Raw genomic sequence first — 23,624 nt, 5'->3', positions numbered from 1 at the left:
ATACTAACCCAGCACCCACATACTTCAGTTTTCTCAATTATTTCCTCGATCTATTCAAAATTGAAGTTTTCTGTAGAAAAACAGGCTTAGAGGCTCGGGTTCCTTCCAGAACCAACGACGACTCTATTGGTCACCAGGAAGGAGTTGCTGTTGGCAGAGAAGCTGAAAGCGCTGATGAAGAAGCAAGGCAGGGGAAGACAAGGAGTGCCCATCGCGATGCTGATTTGTGGAGCGACGACATCACTATGCGGAAGGCGAACGGCAACGATGTTACGACGCAGTGGAAGGGGGGTGATGGCTCTGCCAGATCGATCTTCACGCTATTCGTTGATGGCATTTCGGATTGTGTTCAGTATCACCAAGCGATTTCTCTTCTCAATGGGGTTCGTTTGGGTGATTCATCCCTCTCTGTGACGGTGGCGAGGTTCCCGCGTCCCAATTTCGAAGTCTGGGGTGATAACAGGATCAGAGAAGAAGGACGGGTGGAACTGGAAGGGGGTTTGGCTGGGAGCTGGATTGAGGCGGTTCAGCGTACGTTTCCCACTTCTGAGGGTGAATCTTTGATGATAGCTGGTCTTTCTAGAGAGGTTTCTTTGCCCCTCTGTCTCCCTCCTTTGGTCCTTTTCCCTGAGATTTCTTGTGCTGGTAGTTCCTTTGTTGCCTCGCATCTGTCTGCTTGTTTTGCTGGTGCTCCCCAATCCGCCTCCCCTGGTGTTTTAAGTGATCCTGGGTTGGGGGAGGGGCTCGCTGCCCTGCCTGCTGCCCTGCCTGTCGAGACCCCGCTTCCTCAGGTTCATGTCAAAACGCCCAGGCCTCGGGGAAGGCCCAAGAACTCTGGGAGAGGAGGTGGAAAGAAGTCTAGCCAGACTGTTAGCTCGTATGGGATTGGGTCAATGGAAGGAGTTGGGTCGGAGTCAACAGGGGGTGAGCTGTTGGTGCTACCGGCAGAGCTGTCGAATCCTTATGGAGTCTTGACCAGAGCACGTAGTGCCTTGTTGATGGGGAAGCGGCTGGGCATGGAGTATGATTGCTCAGATTCGGTTGCCCTCTCCCAGATTGCTTCTCAAATCATGGCGAGAAGGTCTTCTTAGGGTTTGAGTAGGGAAGGTTTGTTTTTTGGGTGTTGTTTTGTCTTAGGGGGGTTTTGGGAGGTTTTTGAGAGGTTCTTTGGGCTTCCTTTCCTCTTTTGGTGAGGTTTTTTTTGGCTTTGGTCGGGTTAGTGATGGTCTCATTGATTTTTTGTGCCCTTGTGAGGAGGGTTTGTACATCTCTTGACTATTTCCTCATTAATATTATTTTACTTTCGAAAAAAAAAAAAAAGAATTGAAATTTCAAAATAAAAGATTTTAATCTGGCAAGCTAAAAGAGCCCAAAAAATGAAACATCAGAAGCCGCTAACACTGAAATTGCAAAACAGCAGAAGCAGATTTTAGTTTAAAGCACTTCAGCATATCACATCGATTTTTGAACTGATTTATTGCAAGGACTCTTTCCCAGTTTTCATTACCTGAGCAATATAAAATAATAGGCACCCACCTGAATATAGGATAAAAATAACCATGTATCATCAAGCTTCTACTACATCATTCAAATCAATGCATCAAATATCTACACAATGTTACCTGCATTAAACATAGGACTTTTTAATAAACAAAATTATTGAGATGAAGAGACAGGTACGTAGTCAGAATGCTACAATCAAAATGAAAGAGGGAGATAAAAATTTAAAATGGATCTACCAGTGAAGAGACTCACCGAAATGCAAGGGCAAGTGTAGCTGCGCACAGTGGAAGGTGAACATGGCCGTCTAAATCGATCTTTCTTTAGAACCTATTCGGATTAGAACACAAAATAGAAATAAAAACACAAAATTATAACCCAAATGAAATTGAAGAGGAAGATATGAATTAAGAAATTTGAGTTTTTTCAAATTCAAAATTTGAAAAGTAGCAGCTGTAGAACACCAAGTGTGTGATTGGAAGAGCTTGTTGAGGAAGTATTTGCAGTGACTGGGAGAGGTGGGCGGTTGATTGTGAGGAAAAGGGCTAATTTTGAGCTTATATCCATAATTTTCTAAAATTAGTATGTGATTAAAGCTGATTGTGGTTGATTAAGAATGATGTAGATATTGATTGCGAGATTGAGGATGAAACATTGAAACTGAAGGAGCTTACCGGTTGATCATGAGTGATGGAAGCTTTGGGGGCAGTGGCAACATTGAGTCCATTGCGAGCAACCTCCCAGCCTCGAACCTGGTTGTCCCGAGAAGGGGCGATGAGGAGGTTGGTTTTCGGAAAGAAGGATGAGAGAGAGAGAGAGAAAGAGAGAGATTGGAGTCAGATACCTCGAAAGATTTGTTAGGGGGCTGCAAAACAAACTCAAAAAGGAGCAATTGAATTTAGAGGTATTGGAACACAGCAACAGAAATTGGAATGGTTTCTAATGTAAAAGATGAACATCTATTGGCCATATAAGCGGTAATTGATTTTTAATTTAATGGAGGAAAATTGAAGAGACAATTTGCAGTAATTGGAGTTGGAATCAGATGAGAAATAGGGGAGATGAAGGAAAAATTAATAGCAACGTTGAAATAGAGAGAGAAACAAACATTAAGATAGAGAGGGGATTAATGAGCAGTAGTGGAAAATTAACTGAGTGTGAGAGAGAGAGCCTTAAAAATCGAGATTGGATCTAATTAAATGAGAGAGAATTTGGGAAGAGATAAATTTGAAATGTGAAAAAAAAAAAAAGTTTGGATCCAGATTTAAGGTTTTTCAAATTTAAATTGGAGAAGGGATGATATATTTTAAGAGAATAAAATAACTTTCTTTAAGAGGATAATATAACTTTGAAAAGGAAATTTAATATTCAAAACAGAATTAAATAATATAACAGAATTGATAACTTTTTTTTACGTTAAAAAAAACTATTTTTTTTTGAAATGGTAAGGGAATGAATAACATTTACAACCGGCTAATCTAGTGGAGGAATTCTTATATGTGATTAATAGTAAGGGATTAAATAAATACTGGTAATGGTGGAATTTTTTTTTGACGGGACTAATGGTGGAAATTAAATATGAGAAAAGGGAGGAAAAAGAGAGAGAAAAGGAATGGAGAATAATTCTATGATTAGGCCGAGATAACGGCGGAGATAAAATTAATGGAGATAGTGGGAGAAGAGGGAGAATGAAGGATAGAGGAATAAATCTGAATATAATAATCCTAAAGGGACACGTGTCGAGTTGTGGTGCAAAGGGAAGAATAAAATATTACTCCCTCCGGTCCTATTTATAAGCATGAAAGAGAAGAAAAATCTTGGTCCTTTTTATAAGAACCAAATGAAAGTTTGAGCTATATTGATTAATTTTTTCCAATGATGCCCTTATTAATTCTAACTTGTAAAATGTGTCTCATTAATTATTCTCTCCCTTTTCCACTTTCCAACACTAATAACAAAGGGTAATTTTGGAAGTTCATTTTAATTTAAGACAAATTTAATGCATTTTATCTAGTTTAACTACATTTCTTAAACTATGTGAATTTTTTTTTTGTTGCTTATAAATAGGACCGGAGGGAGTACAAAATATTCAGGAGATGAGGTTTTTGATAAGAGATTAATTTTTATGCACCGACGGTGTAAAAAGTTTTACACCATCATTCAATCACAACCTTCCATTTTCTATTTTTGATATTATTAAATTCAAAATTAATTGTGAACTAATAAAATGAAGGGATGTGATTGAATGATGGTGTAAAACTAATAAAATGGCAAAAGCACCTATTCAAGCACTTATTCTTCATACTCTTTCTCAGTGCATGAAGAAAAAACTGGAAATTATTGTTGTTTGTTTTCTTTATTCTGTAGGTGAGAGCATCATCTTCAATAATTTGAAAGGTGGCTTCAAGAGTTATATCAAATGAAGTTGTAAGACCACCTTGTTAAGTGAAAGTTGGGGTAAGGCTTCCTTATTTTTGTCTTTGTTCTTTTATTTTCTAGAACTTTCCATACATAGTAGAATGAAGGGATATGATATCATTTGAATTCATGCCAGTCTTCGATCTTCATCTGGTTTCTTCACCCCTTCACCATTTTAGATTGTCTGCTCTAAATTTGAAGAGATTGTGTATTAGACTGACTTGGATATCCAGCCTTACCACCAAGTTTACTTATATGGTTGTCTTTTTTTTGAAGTATTCATTATCCTGAAACTTTAGTTGATTTGTAATTAACTGACTTGGATATCCAGCCTTACCACCAAGTTTACTTATATGGTTGTCTTTCTTTTGAAGTATGCATTATCCTGAAACTTTAGTTGATTTGTAATTAACATATTTTTGTGAGGTGTACATTTGTCTTTAACTTACTATTTGATCAAAATCCAAACAACTTACAGGAGATGTGAAAATTTTCACTTTTTATTTAAATTTAATATTTGCAGCGGTTGAAACCGCCGCAGAGTGATACTATTTTTTTTACCTTGAACTCGTTACCAGCGGCGGTTCCAACCGCCGAAAAATTCAAATGAGTGTTTTGCGGCGGTTATTCCAGCGGTTGTAACTAACCGCCGCAGAAAGCGTAGCGACGGCGGTAAACCAGGCGGTTTGGAAACCGCCGCAAGATGCATTTAGCGGCGGTTAAAACCGCCGCAAAAGGACTTCTGCAACCGCCGTAAAATGCACTGTTTGTTGTAGTGATTATATTTTTTTTTCAATAATTTATTCTCCCCTTTATCCTATAAAAGAGAAACAAATATATGTGTGTTATTATTATTTATCCAAGCTGTATGAAAAATCAGTTATAGAATTGAGAGTTTTATTCTACTTTCCTTTAGGCGTCTGACCGGCATATGTTGGGCCATTCTTTTCAAAGTTTCGTGAAAATGGAAAAAAATAAGTCAGGATTGTTGCCAATTTACTAGATTTACCCATTTGAATAAAAAGAAACTGGAAGTATAATTTCTCCATTATTCAGGAATTCAGTAAGGATTGCCACATTTTCTCCATTATTTTCATTTATGATTTACTAGTACTTTGACCCGTGCGATGCACGGGGGATATTCATTTTTGTTTTGTGTGTTTTTTTTTTAAATTTGTGTGTATTTAAAAAGATAATTTATGTATTAAAAGACCTAAATTTATTTAAGATATATTAGATCATCTGTATGTTTTTTTTTTTTATATTTTGGTTTTTTGGGGTAAATCAGATATACTACATTTTAGCTTTTGTACTTGTTTTCCTAAATGCTTGATTGATGATTTTTTTAATATCTAGTATTGAATAGTTCATTACAGGGAGTTAAAGTAACATGTATGTTGTTGAAGTAACATGTATGCTAAGCACATGCAAATAAAGTATTTAATCTGTGGGACAAAAACTTTTCCACTTTTACAATTCCATTTATATGTGCTTATTATTAAATAGAAGCTATAAAATAAAATTACTATGCTTAACATGAAAGTTCATTTTAGTTCCTGGAAATTATTTTTGGCGTGATACCTGCATTTATTGTTATTGTTGATTTTTTTTTAATTTTATGTTCTTTAATTCAAAAATTAAATGAAGTAGAATGGTAAGATTTCTTTTTTATTCTATATAATAATTAAAAATATGTTATTAAAATATGTCAAAAATTTCATATTGATTACGTATCATTATAATCATAGAAATTTTTTAAAATATTAATTAGAAGGTCAAAATTTTATTAACCCTAAAGATTAAATTTTAAACCAACCTAAAAATGACACAAAAACCAATCAACTTTTACAATGGAGATGGAATAAACGACTGTGATTACTTTTACAATGAAGATGAAATGAACAACCGTGATTGAACCTAAGAGAAATAAACAACACTTTACACAAATATCCATACTTAATTTGAGAATAGTGTTCAATAAATTATTGAATAACGAAGTTGCCTCCAGACTGAAAAACTTCTCCTTTATATATTATAGATAGATACTTAAATGCAAAAATATAAAAAAGGCATGGCATGGAATCAGTTTTCCACTCCCAATAAGATCCTCAATAGTTTTCTCAATGATCATCCGGATGCAATGTTTCTCTTCCAAGACCTGCTTTTTAGTCATCAGTGATGCTATGCGGGTATGCTCTTTTAACAATTGTTCCTGCTACCGATTCCTCGCTTATACTCCCTCCTGTCCTTTTTATAAGAAAATTTTGACAAAATCACACAAACCAAGGAAACTAATATTTTTTATAATATGCTTAATTTCAATGATGTCTTTTACTTTTCACAAGAATAATCATACTAATGATCATAAATGTTGACAATAGCTATTGGGTGCTTGCACTTTCCATCCAAATTTTTGCATGGGGAATAGGTATATTTGCATTGGAATGAATTATTTGACTTAATTTAATAAGAGTGTTTCTTATAAAAAGGACCAAGAAATTTTGCCAAAGTGTTTCTTATAAAAATGACCGGAGGGAGTAACTCCCAGCCATAAATTTTAAATACCATCAAACAAAAAAAAGAAAAATAAATTAATTATAATGTTGGAAAACGTAACAACCAAAAAAGATTAGATGCCTGTTGGCATTAAACTGTAAACATAAAACATGTCATGGAATTACCCGTGTAAGATATTTTCAAAAATTATTTGCAGATCCAATATACATGTCCAAGCAAGAAGGTTGGAAAATATAGAACTCCTGAAGTGAGAACAAACAAAAAGTACGAACCAATTTGATAGATCACTAATGAAAATTAACCCAATGAGATAAGCAGATCCAAAGAAAATTAAAGGAAAAGACTTGAGAGAAGCACAACCCGTGTATGGCTGTTCCTCTGCACTCTTTCGATGACCTTTAATTTCTTCATAAAAACAACCAATTAAACAAATCTGGCACTTCCATGCATGCACGAAAGCCTCAAATTGCCCTTTTCTTCAATCACAAACATGGAAAAGAAAGAAGTGAGAAGAAACAAATTGGAAGAAAAAGTAAAAGAAAAATCTGCCAAAGGTAAGTTCTAAGTCATGCTTTAGAAAGTTATCAGATTCAATAAGCATATTGCATACACTTACCTTTCTATAAGTTTTGCATGGTTCCTACGTGAGTTGTTGTTGAGTTTATGGGATGAGTCTAATGAAGTATAGCAGCAGAATAAGAATCAAATCAATTTGCCGTTCTTTTCCAAGCCATCCCTTGATTATTTCTCAGGCCATAGAAGAGAAGAAACAGATGAAGGAATGAAGGAATGGCTCATGAGTCATAATTATTCTACTAAGAAATTAGTCGGTAAAGAATCATGTTATCTTAATGACAATATAGTACTATGGAAATTTCACATAATGCTAGTGATAATACAGTGTTTGAACTACAAAATTCTATTGTGCTCTAAGAAAGATGTCTTGATTCTCTTGGTACCAAGGCAGAAAGAAGTTCCTGATGATAATGAGATTGGTGATAAGGTGGGGGGAACCACTTTGTATGTCTAACAGTTCTATTCTGAATGGTATTGTCAGATCACTCAGAGTCAGATCTAACTTCAAAGTGACAACTTAAATCAAACCAAACATCAAACTTGCAGGTCAAACTATACTTTCTACAGCTCTCTCTTTTGCTGCATCATCTTCCATTCTGAGAAGGTTCCGTTACACTCCTCCGCTGATCCTACCCATCTACTCCAGTGAGAAACAGACATAAGGCAAGGTTCAACAGGAAATAAAAAGAATTGATGTCAAAGGATAAAACAATTTCACAATGTTGATGAAACAATTGAAGATTAAATCTTGGACCCTCAAAACCCTGATTCAGAGAATCCAAAACCCATTCATCAACAAATTTGAAAAAAAATCAACTTTGTGGGAATAGGAAACAATACAAAAAAAAAAAAAACAGAAAGGAGAGGACAATAGATAATGCCGAAGGCAACCACGAATAAAGGAAACAGATAGAACATTAGTAGAGTTACTCACCGAAAGGTAGGATGCAGCTAGGACATCATCATATTCATCATTGAAACGAAGAAGGGAGTGGATCACCAGAGTTGAATCTAGTTCTAATTTTGGAAAACTATAGATTTTCTACAATCAAATGTCAGGCATCCTTCACAGAAAATATAAAGGATACCTCTGTGAGGTTCTTAACTTCAAGATGCAATGCAGATTCTCTCTTCTTTCATTCAGCTTCTTTCTTGCGCCAATCACCACCTGAGAACAAAATTTACATATATTCTCTTAACCAAGAATGATGAAAATATAACCTAGTCTATTCAAGGATAATCCAACCGTCACAAAGGAAAGAAGAAATGGTGCTGTAAATATAAAAGCTATAAGAAACACACTTTTTCCAAACCATGATTTGGGGCTTTGCAAACGCCAAACAAACATGCATGTCAATATGACCATACCTTTCTTTCAAGGGCAGCTACTCTCTTATTTCATTCAACTTCTTTCTTGTTCCATTGACAATCCCAAGAAAATTTGATTTATTTTCTTAACCAAGAATGATGGACCTATATATTCAAGGATACTCCAACTCACACAAAAACCAAGGAAGAAATAATATAATAGGATTATTATAATAGCTATTAGAAAAAAAGCTTCTTTAAAATTGACAGTTTGAGTTTGCAAACGCCAACTTTGAGTTTGCAAACGCCAAACAAAACATGTAATGTCAATATCATCATACCTTGCTTTCAAGGGCACCGCATTTGTCTTCTAATGCATCATCCGATATTCTTGCAGCATCTGTTTTCAAGCGCTGGATTTTGCTTTAATCTCTTGCTCAAGTGCCTTGACATTATAAGCTCCAGATTCTTTGTTACTTCGTATTCATGGTAAAGTATGAAGAGAAATTAGAGAATGCATCATGTCAGAATCAGATAAAATGATAGTTTAGTAGCTGCATTTGTCAAATAGAATTATAGTCTTATATCTGAAACTTTCTTTTGAAACTCAAGCTATAGCTTAGCTGTAGAGATGCATTTGTGTGTGATCTTGTTTAGATAGAGTGCACAAACTTCTTTCATGGAAAACTTAGCCATTGACATTGATTTAAATCTATATAAGTGAACTCTAGTATATAAATTAACACAATGTAGAAGAAAGAAGAAGATAGCCGAACCTTAAGACAGCCGCCGAGATAGAGGAGCAAGTGTGATGTAGAAGAAGAAAGATACTGAAATCTCGAAGGAGTGACGGAAACACTGAAAAGCTAATTCATTGAAAAACAACACAAATAAACAAAAGGAATAGAAAATAGAGAAAGATGATACATAGATGCATGTTTATTTCACACAACCACCGACCTCAAACTTGATTGGTGCATGGAACAGATGTTTATTACAACAAAATGAGAATGATAAGGGAAATCCAATCAAAATTAGGCAAAAATCAGGGATGAAACTTGAGGAGGGAAAAAATCTGTGCATCACCGACCTCTTATTAGACTTCAACTCCCATTGAGTTTGATTGAAACTTGAGAAGGGAAAAATTTGATACTGGAACGAAAACCTTCTACGATGCCAATGCTGAAGCCAAAATCCCTTGGGGGAGCACTCCTTATCTAGAAGAAACAAAACATAAACCCAGCAGCAACACACACCCACAAATTGAGTCTCAACCACATACATAATTGTGTTCGAGAAGTCGCATAGCTTGAAACGGATGCCAAAAAAACGTTATAGAAATCAAACATTGAAACACTTCCACAGAAGGGGAAAAGGCAACAACATTGGGAGAGGAAATGAACGGTTCTGATTGAAGCAAAGAGAAATAAACAGCACTTTTACATAAATACCCATGTTTAATTTAAGAGTGGTGTGCAATGGATTATTAAATAACAAAATTACCCTCCAAGCTGCAAAACTTTTCCTTTATATAGATTATAGATAGATAGATAGATAGATTATAGATATAGATAGATAGATTATAGATAGATTATAGATTATAGATTATAGATAGATAGATAGATAGATAGATAGATAGATAGATAGATAGATAGATAGATAGATAGATAGATAGATAGATAGATAGATAGATAGATAGATAGATAGATAGATTCGCACTATTTATTCCATTTCATTTTTACTAACTTTTTCTTGTCATTTCTCTTTGCATTTACTATTATATTACTTATTTCTTTCTCTTCCTATCTTTTTCTTAGTAGAATAAAAGCAATGTCTCCTTGCATAATATGGATTCCAAACATTCATGATCTGGATGTGAATGAGTCAAATTCCTTATCCCTCGGTCTATTAGCGAACCATCTCTCCAAGGATTGTGAAAAATGTTCCACTAGAAATATTCTTGTTATTGCTTCGACTCATATTCCCCAAAAAGTAGATCCCACTCTAATAGCAATTTAAGTGTAAATGAAATATTATTCTTTGGCTTAAATACTCTTTTGGTCCTTGAAATTATAAAGGGAATCAAACCTAATCTCTGTAAAATTTTCGCATCAAATTGGATCTTAAATTTGTTTTTTTAATCTAATTAAGTCTTTTGGCTCAATTTTGACCGGTCAGCCGAGAATGACCACATAGACTTTTTCACATCAATTTTAGTCCCTTGAAAAATATTTTAATCGATTTTAGTCCCAGTTCTTCCACCTTCATATTCTTCCTCTTCCACCTTCTTCCCATTCCTCCATAACTCAAATCCTTAAACCCAGAAATTCAAAATCCTAAAAAAACTATATGTTCATCATATTCATCTTGTTCATCCAAAACCTAGAAAATTGGAGGCAACAAAAAAATATTTTTCAAGGTGGAAGAACAAGGACTAAATTGATTAAAACATTTTTCAAGGGACTAAAATTGATGTGAAAAAGTTCACGTGGTCATCCTTAGCTGACTAGGCTTGCCACTGGACCGTTGACTGGTCAAAATTGAGTAAAATGACTTAATTTGATTAAAAAAAATATTCTAGGGATTCAATTTGATGCGAAAATTTTTCAGGGACTCAATTTGATTCCCTTTACAATTTTAAGGATCAAAAGGTTATTTATGCCATTATTCTTTAGGGTTAATAGTGTAATTAGTTCATGATTTTGTAAGGGAGTTTGAATTTAATATCTCGGTGGACAGTGGCGGTCATTTTATGATTACTGAATGTTTTTACCACCATTAATATCATTTTTTTCTGAAAAACTAAAATCAAACTCGCTTATAAAATCATGAGTAAATTTGACCACTAATCATATTCTTTATATATTCGCTTCAGACAAAACACGCATATGTACCAAGTTCTGGTCTCCTAAATAGTTTTCTCCATGTGCCTATGTACAGAGTCGTTTAACGTCTGGAACATTATCCATATCACTTACCAACTTTGCCATTGACCTTGGGCTTTCTATAATTCTATTCCATGTATATATTGCACGAACTTGACAAACCGCAAAAAATATGCCTTATTTTATGGCTACTGAACTATCATATATTTTGATTAATTATAAGAGAAAAAGTCTAGCTAGTATACCTATTCAACTAACTTGTCAAAGAAATGCAACTCATGACATATTTGTTTTATCACGATGGTTAATTTAGCTATCTCTGTGCTCTACTAATAATTGAAGTAATTAAAGCTGCACAAGGAGAAGAGATGGTGACAGATTTGGATGATGAAATTTTAAGTAGTTTCAAACAACTATGACTTTGTTTGGGTATGCTCTAGAGAAAACAAAGAATAATACCCACTTCAGATAAAAATTAAAAAGAACTCCTTTAATTGATTAAGAGATTAAGGTCTGTTTGCGTCGTATGGACCCAAACACACAATATCATTATACAAGAAATTAAATTAATACAGCCACAAACTATAGATGTTGCACGTATCGCATATATTTCAGTATACATGAATCAGTGCCGATACAATAATCCACATACATGTGATACATTGCAGAATGACAACATATTTTATTGCAGCTAGGATGTTCGCGATTTAATTTAAACTGACTTTAGGTGCAACTAGAAACCGATCCAATCCAAATTCATTGGTTCGGTTGGATTTGATTGTTAGAAAAAAAAAATTAGAAATCAAACCAAATCAATGATGAACGGTTTGATTCGGATTGGTTTAACAATTTTTTTCAAGACAACTTCAAATAAGCCCCAAATTTAGTAACAAACTAACATACCAAACAAAATCACATAATGCAAACTGAAATAGGTCAAACCACAAAACTAGTGAAATAGAGGAAGAGGAACAAACAATGTTATATGATGAGTGAAGCCAGATTAGCATGAACTGACAAAGATGAAAACACACGATGAAGTGAGACTATGAGAGTAGATACAACAGGAACAATGAAAACAAACGATGATGTGGGTGGAAGATGAAGGTTATGATTTACCAGTTATTAGGAAACAACGACGATGTGGAGGTGTGGCAGTTGAATTGCAATGAGGAGGCGTGGTGGTGAAACGACAACTGCGATGTGGAAGCCTTCCTAGTGCTAAAACAACGATGTGGAGGCGTGGTGGTGAAATTGCAACTACGTTGTGGAAGCATGCATGGTGGTGGAACCGCGATGTTAGTGGAGACGTGGTGGTGGACTATAGAATCGTGATAAAGGGAGAATGTGAATTGTGTTCTTTTGAAGGGAGACCAAGGATATAGAAAAAGAACACGACTAGAATTTTCAGTTTCACTTAACATAAGTATTTATACCTATCTTACTTTCTATTTATTTTAATAAATATAAATCATTGGCTCGGTTTTTCGATTTTTTGGTTTTTAATTCTTCAAACCGTGAACCTAACCAATCTGCATTGGGTCCCATCAGTTTGAATTGATTTTAAACCAAATAAAAAGATGATCTAATTTAATTAGTTCGGTTTGCTTCTTCAATTTCACCCGATCCAATGAACACCCTTAATTGCAGTTGTGGTTATGACTGAATTTGTTACCTTTACTGATTAATGCAGGAGAATGCGTTGAATTAAACTAGAGAGCGTACTAATAATTGAATTATGTTAGATTATATAATTAACTTTATCTAACTTTACATGTCTACAGTGGCGGAGCCACTTCAATGTGAGGGGTTCATGTAACATCCTGACTTGACGACTGACCTCACGGTAACAACACGAGTCTTTTCAGCGCGCTTTGTCCTCACTCGCGCGCTTCCTGGGAAAACTTCCCAGGAGGTCACCCATCATAATATTGCTCCAAGGCTAGCACACTTAACCATGGAGTTCTTATGAGTTTGGCTCCCGAAAAGAAGTTGCAACTTGTTGATATGAGTAGTACCAATCAAATCTTTTATGCTCTCCTCAACTGTATAGTCCATCCCTATACAGTCTCGGAATACCTCTTGTTCGGGTGTGAGATCGGTTCATTCATGTGCCCCTCCGCCTAGAAGCCTGCCAGGAGCCGCTACTTGTCCTTGCCTCACTGCACCAGCGATCACTCCCCGCCCTCGTCGGCCCCGGGCGTCATAGTTCATCTAAATCTCGTGAGTTCAGATGAACCTCTTTTCAATTTTTTTTTGTACTTACCCCTATATGATATGTTTTTTGAATTCCCTGAAAATTTTAAATTATACTAGTAGACTAAGTTTTCAATCTATTTGCACCAGAGACCTACACTCACTTACTCCTCTTACACTCTCACACACACTCACACACACGTGCACTCAGTCACTCACCCTCTTTCTCTCGCTACTCTAAGTGTCACCAAACTGAGAAGTGAGAACTTTTTCAAGTTAATTACTTACTTCTTGAAGACAATCGATTTATTCATTTATCTGATCTTTACTGAATTGGAAACGTTCAATGATAATAATATATATTTCTGGTGTTTTCAGTTTAGATTTCTCACATCAGTTGGTCAATTTAAACTAAGATCTCAAATTTTGCAAAATGCTGATTGGGATAGGTGAAGTAATCTGCATTGAAATCATCATTATGACATATGTAATCTCCACTGAAGGAGTGAATTTTTTTTACTACATGAATAACCATGATTTGAAACATCGTGGTTTAATATCCCTATTTGGCTATTCCAATTGCTTGGTTAACAAAATTATTCAGTATTTTCTGTATATTTTTTTATATTATTATATAGTCAATAAATAGCTAATTTTTATGACAAATGACTCATCCTCTTGCAATACTCAACGGTTACCAAAAGTGGTTCTTTTCGCAAAGTTTCTCGGGATTTGTCAAACTTGGTAATTTCATTTGTAGGCAACCAATAACATAAATAGAACGAATGAGCATGAATTCAGTATAGCACAATAGAAGTTCAATTGCAGTCCCTTGAAGTCTAAGAAATAATCATTGAATGTCAAAAGTGAGACTAAAATGATAGATATTAATGAATCATACATACATATGCATGTGCATATATATATATATATATATATATATATATATATATATATATATAAGGCCTGGACATCTCTGTTCTTCTTTGTCTTAGGGATATTAGACATAATCAATTCCATGACTCCCTCTTAGGAACGGTTGAAACCAGCCTGAGTAATGGACCAATCTTTTTCAATTGCTTTCTAGATCTAACTGTCAGTCTGGAAGACAAAAACATCCTTGACGTTCTCTTCCTAAATATCAAGCTTCACGGCCTTGATATGAAAGAAGATTCCATACCAATCTCTTTGATCTACAGGGTTCAATACAAGGTAATGAACTCTATCAAATCTTATTTCTTGCGAACCAATTGTGAGAAATCTGGAGAAACAACTCTTTTCCTTACAGATTATGATAAGGCAAACGTTATTGTTCCCAAAACCATCCAATGGAGTGATATCACCCTTCCAGAAAAATGGTCTTTGGAAAAGGCTACTCCAGCCCAACCTGTTGAAACTCCTGAGTTTCGTGAAATCATCCAACACCAATCTGGCCAAGTAGATCTCATCTTTGATAGGAGAAATTCCTTCTCTATCCCTAGATCTATTAGGACATCCTCAAATGATTTCCAATCCGCCATGTCTAGAAGATCTTTTTCTATGACTAGAAGGAACCAGCCTGAGTCTAGTGCTCGACCTTCCCTCTCTCATGACGGATCTACTATCCATTTAGCTGGATATGTCAATACTACTCCTGTCAAAACTACCTATGACAAGAGTAATGAAGATCATCAATCCACCTTATCTCCAACGTATTCTTCTCTAGAAACCCCTGGAGAGGCTTCTGATTTCATTGGAGCAATTACTTCTGAATTTGTCATTGACAAAGAAGGTATCCGAGCAGACTTTTACTCTGACCAATGGACTCAGCAAAGAAAATGGTTCTTGGCAAAGTATCAGGGTGAAAAGAGAAAGAAGATCCAAGAAAAATTCTATGGGTTCCTTGAGAGAACCCAGCAAAACATCTTCTTTTTTGAATGGTTTCAAGATTACGCCAATAAGAATAGGAAATCTTACCCCTTCCAAGTTGGCATGATTAAATGGCAGCATAAGGATGGAAAAGAAACCCTTTCAAATCTACCTCCTAAAACTCCTTTTCTTCTTAAAGGAGCCCAATCTACACCTGTCCTAGCTTCTCCCTTCAAGACTAGGAAAGAAGAAGGTGATGTCACTGGTAAAGACATCAAAGACCTTATGGAACAATCCAACTATACCAATAAGTATCTTCAAATTCTTGGAGAATCCCAATCGCAGGATTCCTCTTCCAGGAAAGGTAAAGAAAAGATCAAGATCGAACCTTCCTCTTCTAATCCTGATATCCCTAAAGGATGTCAACTTGAGAAACCTTTTTTCAAACCTTTTCAAATCAGTAGCCGTTCCAGACACTCGGCTCAAACTCTTCGGGCTAAAAAGGAATCTGACAATGAGCTCCTCCAAAAGGTGGTTGAGCAACTTCAGCTTCTCAAACAAGTTGTCCCGGAAACGCCAACACCAACCCCGGAACCAACTTCTGAAACTATTTCAGATCCTACTGTTTCGGCTCCTGCTCCTCCTAAAGAGACTTTAATCCGCCGAACTTCTACTCGTAATACCTCTACTTCTTTAAACAATATTGAAGATGGTAAGGTTGAGTCTGATTCTGATATTCAATCTGATGATCAAACTGTCAAAAGTGTTCCTATCAACACTGTCATTCACAATTCTAAGAATCAGTGGAGAAAAGAAACCAAGCTCTATTATCCTAGAGCTACTGCTCCTGATCTTCTTTTAGAAGAGTCTTCAAACTTCAAAAGCTTCAGTGCCAACAATGTCTATGAATGGAACATTGATGGTGAAAATGAGTATGGTATCACCAAGATCCTCCAAAATATGACTATGGTAGCCACTGCCTATGTTACCGCCAACAATTGTCCTGAATCTCTTATAGTTGAAGTATTGGTTGCTGGTTTCTGTGGCCAGCTCAAAGGTTGGTGGGATAATTATCTCACTCAAGACGAAAAGGATCAGATCTTGACTGCTGTCAAGACTGATGAAGAAGGTAATCCTATCATGGAAGATGGCAAATTCATCTCTGATGCTGTCAACTCCTTAATCTTTACCATAGCCCAACATTTTGTTGGAGATCCTTCCCTCATCAAGGACAGATCTGGTGATCTTTTGTCCAATCTTAAGTGCAAATCTTTGGGTGATTTCAGGTGGTATAAGGATACCTTCCTGACCAGGGTTTACACCCGTGAAGACAGCCAACAAGCCTTCTGAAAAGAGAAATTCCTGGCCGGTCTTCCTAAATCTTTTGGCGACAAAGTTCGTGAGAAACTTAGAAGCCAAAATCCGGGGGGAGAAATCCCATATCATACCCTTAGTTATGGGCAGCTCATAGCTATCATTCAAAGAGTTGCTCTCAAGATCTGTCAGGATGACAAAATCCAACAGCAACTCACTAAGGAAAAGTCTCAGAATCGCAGGGATTTGGGTACTTTCTGTGAACAATTTGGTATTCAGGGTTGTCCCAAGAAACCTAAACCCAGAAAGCAAGATCCTCCTCCAAAACAACAATGGAGAAAGAGATCTAGCAGGAATGATCATAGGAAACCCAAGCCTAGATCAAAACTCCAATCTTCGCAAATTCCTAAGAATCCTCCTGAGACTAGACCCTCTCAAGGAAAAGATGTTACCTGCTACAACTGCGGCAAGCCGGGCCATATTAGCAGGTATTGCAGACTCAAAAGGAGAATCTCTGAGCTTCATCTTGAACCTGAGATTGAAGACAAGATCAACAATCTTCTTATTCAAACTTCTGATGAAGAAGAATCTAATCCTTCGGATTCTGAGGTCCCTGAAGACCTAAATCAAATCCAGAATGATGATTCTCAATCATCATCTTCCGTCAATACCTTGTCTATCAACACTTTGACCAATGAACAAGATCTACTCTTCAGGGCCATTAATTCTATCCCTGATCCTGAGGAAAAGAAAATCTATTTGGAACGCCTCAGATCTACTCTTGAAGATAGGCCTCCCAAAAGTCCTATAACCACCAATAAATTCAATCTTAGAGATACTTTCAAGCGTCTTGAGAAATCTACGGTCAAACCCGTCACTATTCAAGACCTTCAATCTGAAGTCAATTCCCTTAAGACTGAGGTTAAAAGTCTCAAACAAATCCAAAATAGTCAGCAGCTTATCTTGGAGAAACTGACTAGAAATTATGAGGAAGATGATTCTTCTGTACCTGATTCCAATCCTGCTCCTAACAACAATTGCGAAGACTTTCTGGAAAATATTAACCAGGTCACCATTCAGAAATTCTTCATCCATGTCAAAATCCTCATAGGAGATTTTATTCTCGAAATCCCTGCCCTCTTTGACACAGGGGCAGATTCCAGTTGTATTTCGGAGGGACTCATTCCCACCAGATATTTTGAGAAAACTACTGAGAAGCTCAGCGCTGCTGAAGGATCTAGACTAAAGATCAAGTATAAAATCCCCTCAGCTATCATCAAAAATGGTAGTCTTGAAATTGAAACTCCTTTTCTGTTAGTCAGGAATTTGAGTCAAAAAATCATTATAGGAACCCCTTTCATTAAGAAGCTCTTCCCCTATAATACTGACGTAAATGGCATTACTGTCCAGCACCTTGGACAGCCAATTTTATTCAAATTCTCTGAACCCCCCATAGAAAAAACTTTGAATATCATATCCTACAAGGAGAAGCAGATCAACTTCCTCAAGGAAGAAATCTCTCACAAAACTATTGAGGTTCAATTGCAACAACCTTCTGTCAAATCAAGGATTGAGAATATTTTGGAAAATATTCAATCCAGCATCTGTTCTGATCTACCCAACGCTTTTTGGGAAAGGAAGAGCCATATGGTGGAACTTCCTTATGAAAAAGATTTTTCAGACAAACAGATTCCAACCAAGGCTAGGCCGATTCAAATGAATGAAGAACTTCTTCATTTCTGCCAAAAGGAAATCAATGATCTTCTTGAAAAGAAACTTATTCGCAGGAGTAAGAGCCCTTGGTCCTGTGCAGCCTTCTATGTCAACAAGCAAGCTGAGATAGAACGGGGAACCCCTAGGTTAGTCATCAACTACAAACCTCTCAATCAAGCCCTTTGTTGGATTAGATATCCTATCCCCAACAAGAAAGATCTCTTAGCCAGACTGCATGATGCTAAGGTCTTTTCAAAATTCGACATGAAATCTGGATTCTGGCAAATCCAATTGCAAGAGAAGGATAGGTATAAAACTGCTTTTACTGTTCCTTTTGGGCAGTATGAGTGGAACGTTATGCCTTTTGGGCTAAAGAACGCCCCATCTGAATTCCAAAGGATTATGAACGAAATCTTCAATCCTTATTCCAAATTCACTATTGTCTACATTGACGATGTTTTAATCTTTTCCCAAACTTTAGATCAACATTTCAAACATCTCAATACGTTCATCTCTGTAATCAAAAGGAATGGCTTGGCCGTATCCAAGACAAAGGTCAGTTTGTTCCAAACCAAAATCAGATTCCTTGGTCACAATATCCACCAAGGAACCATCATTCCTATCAATAGAGCCATCGAGTTCACTGATAAATTCCCTGATCAAATCATTGACAAAACCCAACTACAAAGATTCCTGGGTTGTCTCAATTATGTTGCGGACTTCTGTCCTCAACTCAGTACCATAATCAAACCCCTTCATGATAGACTCAAGAAGGATCCTCCACCTTGGTCCGATATTCATACCAATGTGGTCAAACAAATCAAACTTCGTGTCAAGAATCTCCCTTGTCTTTATCTCCCTAATCCTCAAGCTTTCAAAATTATTGAAACTGATGCCTCTGATATTGGCTTTGGTGGTATTTTGAAACAAAAGGTTTTTAACAAGGAACAAATTATTGCTTTTACTTCAAAACATTGGAATCCTGCTCAGCAGAATTATTCTACTGTCAAAAAAGAAGTTTTAGCTATCGTTTTATCTATTTCAAAATTTCAATATGATTTGATTAATCAAAAATTCTTGGTCCGTGTGGACTGCAAATCTGCGAAAGAAATCTTACAAAAAGATGTCAAAAACTTAGCTTCAAAACATATCTTTGCCAGATGGCAAGCTATTTTAAGTGTTTTTTACTTTGATATTGAATATATAAAAGGATCTAACAATTCTCTCCCTGATTTCCTCACTCGTGAATATTTGCAGGGAAGATCATAAGATGTCCTCCAGAGGAGGATCCTCCTCCTCCCGAGGAAGAGGAAGAAACAAAGAAAAGAGCAAAGGTATTATAATCTCTGACTCTTTAATCTTATCTGGGCCCACTGCCCATCAATCTGGACCCACTGTCCAAAAATCTGAGCCCACTGCTCAAAACCAATCTCCCCAACCAAAACAAACCAAAGCAGATTATGCTTTATCAATTCCAACTCTCCTTGCCTTCAAACAAGCAGGCCTGGATAATGTTCCTCAGGGACTCATCAATTTACCTAATAAATCTTGGGCCAGCATCGCTGATAAAGATGATGACCTAGATCTCCAATCCCTCCAATATTTTATTGAAAGAACAAAAAGCTTAGCAACTCATGATGGGAAAAAACCCGTGGTTGTTACCCAATCTAGCCCAGTTGCCCAATCTAACCCAAATTTGGAATATTTGACCAAAACTGTTTCCAAATTCCAAACCTTAATTGAACCAGAATGGTGGGACCATTCGGGAGGGAACCTCGCCAATAAAATTGGTACTAAACTTTTCCCTGGTCATCTTGATCCAATCCACCCAAACAAAACCCAGAGATTCTATGAGTTTATCTTGGTTGATACAAACAGTGTGGATATCAAGCATTTTAGGGATAAAAATGACAACTCCCTAATTACCCACTCCACACTCCAAATTCTCCGTGTCCTTCGTCCCACTGACTTTGGACCCAATCCAAACACCTACAGAAAATTTTCCCAGAATTTTGACCCTATAGGTTTTAATTATTGGGATTACATCAAAGCTTGGGAATTTACAATCCTTGGCTTGCAAAACAAAAATTTCAAGCATTCTTGGCTCATTTACTTCAAATGGACCAACAAATATTCTTTTCCAATTTGGTTCCATTCCTGGTGGAGCTTCTTTGGTCCAACTACTGAAATCTTTCCCCCTGAAGTTCTGGAGGGATACAATCTTTTCCTTAAACATTGGAACAAAGAGTTTAACAATTATCCTGATTGTTTAAACTTTTATACAATCTTTTCCCTTTCTTGGGTATTCTCTTGGAGGTATGGTCTTAAAACCAAACCCCAACCAATTCTCAACAAACATGCCCTTATCAAGTGGTGGAAGGCTTTTGACGCTTCCAAAGCTCACAAGGATAAAGTAATTCAATGGTTCAAAAGCAACCAGAAATATCTCAAACATGCAAGTCCGCAAACCAGCCTCTTGCTAAATCAAAAGGCCCACATCACAGCGGCCCTTGCAGGAGCGTCTACAGAAGAAGACCTGCTGAGAAATCTTCAATCTGCTCTTCAATTGTTGAAAGAGCCAATCGAGCAGGCCTCATCCTCAAAGGCCCCTCAGCAGTGTACCGTTTTCTTGCTGATTCAAAGTGTACCGTTTACTTCAATTATTGTAAATCCACTAGCTAAATATATATTATTTTAGATACAAAATTTTAAGTGACAGATACTGTTTCCTCTGTTTTTACTTATTTTACTGTTATTTTCGTTAGTAAGTAAAATGATAAGAGAAAGTCATTTTTATATTTTTCTGCAAGCTTTATGTAAGATTTAACTTTATTCTGTTTTCCCTCGATTGAGGGAGAAAATGATAGCTAGTGTTAGTGTAAGTTGTTCAACGATTTCAGAATATAACATATTGTAAAAATTCTGAGGTATTAATATATTAAAGTTGTTTTTAATTATATTTTTACCAATGTGTTTATTTGAAAAATTTGAACCCCTAACCCCAGATTCTGGATCCGCCACTGCATGTCTAATTTCAGTTAAACTTTGATTAGTTATCAGACAAGACATGATAAAACATAATAATTTAGTACTGGAAAGTGCGATAAACCATCACAATATTTATTCCTATTATCATGTTTTTTTTTTTTTGGTCAAAATTCCTATTATCATGTTAACAAGGACATCTTTATGCCACAAAAACTTAGTCTGTCAACATCAACATTATGATGTTGTGTTGTCAAATGGCTGTGTCAGCTGAAGTTGAGATAATCATTAGTTCATTTTACCAAGTAATTAATATCATATCATCGTCTCCGAATAATGATATATGCACACCTCATTTTTAAAACACTTCATTTTCACCTCTTTTTGTTTCTATCTCTCTTCTCTTACCATCTATCACATCTCATACTTTCTCTATCTTACTTTTCCTTTTTTTCCTATCTCTCTCATCATTTCACATCTTCCACCTCAAAAGAGAGGTGTGTAAGTAACATTACTCCATCGTCTCCAAACTATACAAGGATCCTTATCTACATCACCTTAGACCTGGTGTAGTTTACCATCATTGCAAGCTATATTAGCTCAATAGGCCGTTCACTTTTGACCTTGAAGGTTTTAATTTTATTTTATTTTATGCATCGGAAGATAAACTTTGAAGGTATTATCATTACATGTTTTAGTTATGTTAGTCCTTAATTTTAGGATGACTTTAAGCTTTTTAGGTGTGATAATAATCTAGGTGCACCATACATCAATGGTCTATATGGTTAAAATGAAAAAAGAATCTTCTCTTTAATTTATTGTTTAGTTTGCTAATTAAATGAAAATTTAATTACACTTTTAGCCTCTTAACGTGAATGTGAAACTGGACAAAACTATAAAAATAACATTTTTGGTCCCCAACGTTACACGCTGTCAATAATTTTGGAAATAACACCTGTGGTCCAAAAACCGTTAGTTTTTGCACAAAAATGAAATGAGAACCAAAACTGTTGGCAAAGTGTAACGTTGGGATCAAGAATGTTATTTCTAAAGTTTTAGGACTCCAATTACACATTCGCGTTAATTGGAGGACAAAAGTGCAATTAAGCCTTAAAGGAAAAAGACATTCATTTTCTCCTTTTAGTCCATGTTTTATTTGCTAGATAAAACTATTGATTATTTTGTTCAGGTATAGAAGAAGTCACTTATTTCCTGTATGAATTCGACAATCAGTGCTTTTAGTTTCAATGAAAGATGCGGAGTAGTCATGATTTCTATAAGATCGCATATGGAAATTTCACTTAGACACTATCATGTTGAAATGTTGTTCTTCTAGAAATGGGATTGATAAGTTCTTCTTGTTTTCGGTGGTGGTGCATGCCCTTAATTGATTTTGCTCTTTTGTGAATATGGACTCTTCATTCTCCTTGAGTTCTATGGCGGTGCTCAACGATGACTCACCTTAGAGTATGGTGATGCTGGCCTTGGACGTCGGGGGGAGTATGTCCAAAAGAGACTCGATGGTCAAGTCAGTGAGCGATAGAACCTATATTTATACGAACGATATTTGTGTTCAATGTCTCTGAAGGTGTAATGAATTCCTTAAGTGAAGATTCTGGGGGCATGGTACCTTGGCTTGGTTCCGTCATGCTTTAAGTGTTTCATCTTGGCCATTAGTAAGACCGCTCTAACACTTTGCTAGAGGGACCAAGATGGTTCGTCCTTATGGTGTTTTCTTAAGAGCAAACCCTCCTAGGTCGGTCGTGACGTCGTCGGTCCTTATGGCTTAAGAGCCGACCGAAACAAGAGTTCCCAATTTGGGGTGTCATCTCTAGGGAACTTACTTGTTAAGAGTATGAATAGCAGTTTATGTTGTTTTAGCTTGCAATCCCGCTCGGCTTCTTTGTCCAGCGTAATTCATAAATTCTTGTCAGAAAATGCATTTGCAACTAAAACAACGTCAGGTTCCCATTGATTGTTACGCTTAATGAAATGTTTCAAGTCGAAGAATAGTTTCGCTTAGGTCATAACCTCTTCAGCATACAACGGTAACCGTTCATTTTCTAAACTGCTCAAACCCCAAGATCATTTTCACCATCATTATAAGTTGTGATACCTTGATCATCGGATGACTATAAGTTGCTGATATATACTAATAGGACTCAACAATCAGAAGCAGGCCCAAGTGAGGTATTGATCCATCATGCGGCTCATGGGCCTAAGGTTTGGAGGACTTATTCTAGAAGGGGTAAGAAAAGGAATCCTAAGTAATTGCCTAACAGAATGGTAAGAGAATGATTGAGAGAATATGATTGTATTAACCCTGAATGTAAGCAGGAATCGGTGAGGTAGAAAGGTATCTTG

The 23,624-nt window shown here is 36.2% G+C and overlaps 1 long non-coding RNA gene across 2 annotated transcripts; it reads right to left on the bottom strand.

Moving 5' to 3' along the window:
* Positions 1 to 6,712: 6,712 nt before the first annotated feature.
* On the bottom strand, positions 6,713 to 9,709 carry LOC130738221 (uncharacterized). Of its 2 annotated transcripts, none has more exons than XR_009019268.1 (7): positions 9,410 to 9,709; positions 9,096 to 9,185; positions 8,661 to 8,795; positions 8,380 to 8,484; positions 7,946 to 8,179; positions 7,052 to 7,775; positions 6,713 to 6,911 (listed from the first exon to the last, which is right to left on the bottom strand). It is a non-coding gene; the product is annotated as an uncharacterized LOC130738221 (long non-coding RNA). The 2 variants fall into 2 exon arrangements; XR_009019267.1 differs by having other exon boundaries at positions 7,052 to 7,648; positions 9,410 to 9,705.
* Positions 9,710 to 23,624: the final 13,915 nt, after the last annotated feature.

The sequence above is a fragment of the Lotus japonicus genome, chromosome 2, assembly GCF_012489685.1.
Source record: "Lotus japonicus ecotype B-129 chromosome 2, LjGifu_v1.2".
Classification (NCBI taxonomy): domain Eukaryota; kingdom Viridiplantae; phylum Streptophyta; class Magnoliopsida; order Fabales; family Fabaceae; genus Lotus; species Lotus japonicus.
This window is presented reverse-complemented; position numbering and strand designations above follow the sequence as displayed.